Source organism: Mus caroli, unplaced genomic scaffold, assembly GCF_978045245.1.
Source record: "Mus caroli unplaced genomic scaffold, Mus_caroli_1 scaffold_4, whole genome shotgun sequence".
NCBI lineage: Eukaryota > Metazoa > Chordata > Mammalia > Rodentia > Muridae > Mus > Mus caroli.
In genome coordinates, this window is record NW_028227259.1 from 55482615 (window position 1) to 55488316 (window position 5702).

A 5702-nucleotide genomic window follows, 5' to 3' on the forward strand; every position below is an offset into this window, starting at 1 on the left:
CCACATCTCATGATAGAATGTTAGCGGGTCCAATCTTGTGAGGGTCTGGGGCGGGGTTACTTAGTTACTGTAACCAGATGACAGCTGCCACATCATGCCCACCACATTCTGGCCTGTTCTCTCAGCCTTACATTCTTCTGCAAAGTTCCCCCAGCCTTCAAAGGGGTGATACAGATGTTTGATTGTGTGTGTGTTCTTCTATGCTGATACCTGCCTGTAATTTGCCCATGTCCCCATAAAAAAAAATCCCAGACCCATGCTCCTGTAAATAATTTCGATCAAATTCCATGTTCTAACAAGATACATCTTTAAAAATAGTGTGTGTGTCTGAGCATGTGTGTGCAGGAGTCCAAAGAGATGAGAAAGGGGTATCAAATACCCTGGGTGGTGGTTTGAATGGTGTTGGGAGGTAGGGTAAACACATGCTGAAGAATATCCCGGATTCAGTCTGTGGTTGATTGGTTGCTGGCAGTATTGTTCCATACAGAAATAATATCCTCCTGAAAGCAGACAGAGACCATAGCCCAGCCGTTCTCCTCCCCAACTGTGAATTATTGCTCCCCTAGTATGGTCAGGATGAATTTCTCTCAGCAGTGGGAAGCTAAGCCCTTCAGAAGTCAAATGATCCACTTGCCCCCATTTTTATTTGCATCATCCTTCCACATGGGTTTAATTCCTTCTTTTTTTTTCTTCTGTAATTTAGTTTTTTAAATTTTATTATTATTTTTTAATTAGGTATTTTCTTCATTTACATTTCAAATGCTATTCCAAAAGTCCCCCAGACCCTCCCTCCAACTCCCCTACCCACCCACTCCTACTTCTTGGCCTTGGTGTTTCCCCATACTGAGGCATATAAAGTTTGCATGACCAAGGGGCCTCTCTTCCCAATGATGGCTGCCTAGGCCATCTTCTGATACATATGCAGCTAGAGAAACGAGCTCCGGGGGTACTGGTTAGTTCATATTGTTGTTCCACCTATAGGGTTGCAGACCCCTTTAGCTCCTTGGGTACTTTCTCTAGCTCCTCCACTGGGGGTCCTGTCTTCCATCCAATATCTGACTGTGAGCATCCACTTCTATGTTTGCCAGGCCCTGGCACTGTCTCACAAGAGACAGTTATATCAAGGTCCTTTCAGCAAAATCTTGCTGGTGTATGCAATGGTGTCAGCGTTTGGAGACTGATTATGGGATGGATCCTTGGGTATGGCAGTCTCTAGATGGTCCATCCTTTCGTCTCAGCTCCAAACTTTGTCTCTTCCATGGGTGTTTTGTTCCCAATTCTAAGAAGGGCCAAAGTGTCCACACTTTGGTCTTCACTCTTCTTGAGTTTCATGTGTTTTGCAAATTTGGTCTGTCAGGTCTCCAGGATGTACCACGTGACTGTACAACTTCCAGAACTGCTCACAGAGGCTAAGGTATCAGTCTGCTGTTGTTCTTCCCATAGTTCTGTGAACTGGTAGGATGCAGTGTGTGTGTGTGTGTGTGTGTGTGTGTGTGTAGGGGGTGGGAGGCTCCCCTAGAGTACCAAAGGGTGAAGCACAGCAGGGGATGCTCTGCTGGTCCAGGGACAACAGTCTTCCTCCTGCTGTGGCTCATGTCTCATACCATTTTTTCCTTCTCTGTTGTAGAAATATTTAATCCCAATCCAGGGTGTCTACCCTGCCTTTGATCATTCAGTTCCAAGATAAAAGACATACACAGCCTTTATATTTATAATCAGCACCAGAGCTGGGCAGGTGTCTACCCTTTGTGCTATTAGACTCTACTTTCCTATTGATAACCCTGTCTTAGTCAGGGTTTCTATTCCTGCACAAACATCATGACCAAGAAGCAAGCTGGGGAGGAAAGGGTTTATTCGGCTTACACTTCCATACTGCTGTTCATCACCAAAGGAAGTCAGGACTTGAACTCAAGCAGGGCAGGAAGCAGGAACTGATGCAGAAGCCATTGAGGGATGTTCTTTACTGGCTTGCTTCCCCTGGTTTACTCAGCCTGCTCTCTTTTTTTTTTTTTTTTTTTTTTTTTTTTTTTTTTGGTTTTTCGAGACAGGGTTTCTCTGTGTAGCCCTGGCTGTCCTGGAACTCACTTTGTAGACCAGGCTGGCCTCGAACTCAGAAATCCGCCTGCCTCTGCCTCCCGAGTGCTGGGATTAAAGGCGTGCGCCACCACGCCCGGCTTTCAGCCTGCTCTCTTATAGAACCAAGACTACCAGCCCAGAGATGGCACCACCCACAAGAGGCCCTCCCACCTTTATCACTAATTGAGAAAATGCCTTACAGTTGGATCTCATGGAGGCATTTCCTCACCTGAAGCTCCTTTCTCTGTGATAACTCCAGCCTGTGTCAAGTTGACACAAAACCAGCCAGTACAAACCCCAAATTAATATTTACTATGTTGCATCTGGGCTGCTTTTAACTCCAATTGGCCAGGCCTCAGGGCCACATTTTTATGGTTCACCTAACCCATGGTGGCTTCTCCTTCCTCCTCCACCTTCTTCTCCTCCTCTTCATGGTTCTCCTCTAGTCTCAAAGACCATGAAGCCTAAACCCCCTCTATGTCTCTTCTACCCAGTGATTGGCTGTTGGCATCTTTATTTACCAACCAGAAATTATTTGGAGGCAGAGTCCTTTAGGTGCAGACTCCAGATCTTGGGGTCCACATTAGCATTACAATAGACAGCAAGACCAAACCTCAATACTTCTCACCATCTCTCTGCAGGCTGTTTCTGTTTTTTTTTTTTTTTTTTTTTTTTATTCTTGTCATGGTCTCCACTGTCATCATCTTTTAAGGTGTCTCATCACCTCTGTCACTACTGTTTCACAGTTATATGTGTGTTTCCCCCCCCCCCGAGACAGGGTTTCCCTGTGTAGCCCTGGCTCTCACGTAGTAGTCACTCTGTAGACCAGGCTGGCCTTGAACTCAGAGATCTGCTTGCCTCTGCCTCTGGAGTGCTGACATTAAAGCCCTGCACCTTCCCCTTTCCTCTCTCCCTCTCTTTCTCTCTTTTGCCCTCCCTCCCTCCTTCCCACCTTTCCTCTCTTCCCCTCCCATTCCTCTCCTCTTCCCTCCCTCTCTCTTCTCTGGTTCCTGACCAAGGATGTGCCATGACCAGCTGGCTCTTATTCCTGCCACCATGCCTTCTCTGACACAGTGGTCTTTGTCCGTGGACTGTGATCCATGATAATCTTTTCCCTCCTTGAGTTGATGTTGTCACACACTTTGTCACAGCAATGGGAGCTGTAACTAACACTTGAGGACTAGCCTACCTCTCGTTCGGGTGTCTGGACATACCTTCTCTTACCTGTGCCGGGGTACCCTCTGTGTTTCAACAACTTGGCTGATGCTTTCACATCATAGATTGCTGTAGGATTTTCTCAATAATCACTCTCAGTTGCCATCTGCACTGTATCCAACTGTGTAACTCACAAGGATATGATAGCTGTCCCTGGCCTTGCACCTGTGCACACCGAGTTTCCACCAGCGCACTTTCCCATTTTTTACATGCTTTAAACAAATCTGCAAAACAGTCAAGGCTCACACTGAATACGGAAGCCCTTTACAGACTGTGGGTGGGCTCTCCAAACCTCCCTCCCCGTGCAGTATTCCAGGCAAATGAGAGTTGGTCTCAGATTTCAGCTGGAGATATTATAAACAAACAAAACTGTAAAGGAAAGAAAAAAAAAACAATAGAAGCATCAGCAGTGTCCAAAAACATCATGAAAAAAAAATTCCATTGCTCATATTCATTGCTCCCTCAAGATAGCAATGTGGGAACAGTATCGTGGATGGGAGGCAGTGCCTTATAATTCACAGTCATTCTTCATGAGCTGTCATCATTCCTCATCCTGGGGTACTGCTATGTGGCTGCTATACATCTCCCCATATCGTGGGGGGAGGGACTTGTTCTCTGAGTGGTGTACTCTGCTTGGTCTAGCCTGGGACCAGGCAGGGTCAGGTCCATGTTCTCATCTGCTGTGCCAGTAGCAGCTACCTGAGTCTGATAGACTGGGTGGTGGGCTGCATCTGGCTGCTATCCTCCTTAAGTCACACCCAACTGCTGAAAGGTCCTGGGCCAGGCACGCAAGGTCCAACTTCAGGGCACATGCAAACATCAACCACACACTCTAGGACGAGCTTCATCTTTCTTCCCCATGCTGCCTTAGCATTTGTGCTTTCGCTGACCGACGGGGCTTTAAGGTTTTTCAGAGGTTCATGAGCACCGAGTTTGGTTCCCAAGTGAATTGTTCTCATACAACATTGGCTCAGTGTAAATCCTGCCACATTTGCTTCCACTTGGATGCTCAAGGGTCCCTAGAATGGGAAAACAGTCCCTGACCACGCCTTCATTCTTCCCACAGTGGAGAAATGTACACAGCACTCCTTTGAGCGATCACTGCTCATCCTAGGTCAGTGGGTCTCAAGGTGTGGGTCGAGCATCAGGTATCCTGTACGTCAGATATTTACATTATGATTCATAACAGTAGCAGAATTATGGTTATGAAGTAGCAATGAAAATAATTTTATGGTTGGGGGGTCAGTGCAACATGAGGAACTGTATTGAAGGGTCGCAGCATCAGGAAGGCTGAGAACCCGTGTTTTAGATCAACCCTACCCTTTTTGGCAGCCCCACCATATCAAACCTCTATCCCCATTCCCTGGTACACACTTGCCCCCTGATGCTCCTGGGGGACCTCCAGGAACCAAGGCACACTCTGCCATCCACCCATGCCCGAACTTTCTTCATATCGGTAGAGGGCAATTTAACATGGTTCTCAGATGCAGGCAGACGGCGTTAAGGAAGCAGCTAGGTCAGTGGCTCCAGCATGATACCTTTTTCTGCCATAGCAGCAGACACTGGGGGAATTATCTGTATTCTTCCTCCCCTTTGGTAAGCTGTTACTAAGGCTTCAGACTTTAAAAGCCCATCAGAAGCATGTAACCATCATAATTGGCTTTCTATAAAATATTTCCATAGGATCTCTAGATTGACACGAATCTTGACCGTTCACTTTTTTCTTTGTTTGCTTGTTTGTTTGTTTGTTTGAGTTAGGTTTTTGTTTTTTGTTTTTCTTTCTGTGTAGCCCTGGCTGTCCTGGAACTCTCTGTAGACCAGACTGGACTCACACTCATGGAGATCCACTTGCCTCCTGGGAGTGCTGGGATTCAAGGCCTGTACCACACCCTCTGTTACCCATTTTCCTTCGAATCACCCAGGGAGACGCCTTTATCTGATTTTCCCCTTCCTCACCACTCCTGACTGCCTAAGCATCTAACAATTTCAATGCCACTATAAGTCACTCAGATGCACTGTAGCCTTTTACACATTCGAAGGCCTGGACTCTTACCATGGGGCTCAGCAAAGCCTCCAATCCCCCATACTCGTTCTGAGGTCCCTACTGAATCAACCCCTTTCTTAACTCTGGCGAACACAGTCTGATCCAGCCTGGTGGACTGGGCATCCTACTTTCCCTCTCTCTCACCGAATTCCATCCTTACCACTTCTACTTCATCCTCCCTCATCCCCATTCTGAGCGAAGCAGCCTCTGGGCCTGTGGCACCACAGTTTACCGTCTCACCCCGTATGTGAGACGTTTCCATATTAAACTATATTCTCCAGTCCATCAATCATTTGGGGGCCCCGTTCTTATGTGGCAGACCCCACTTATTTAAGAGGCATACACCATCACATGCCACATAGAAGAG

General features: G+C 46.9%; 1 pseudogene; it reads right to left on the bottom strand.

Moving 5' to 3' along the window:
- Positions 1 to 371: 371 nt before the first annotated feature.
- Positions 372 to 1595, bottom strand: LOC147005147 (eukaryotic translation initiation factor 4E type 2 pseudogene; annotated as a pseudogene).
- Positions 1596 to 5702: the final 4107 nt, after the last annotated feature.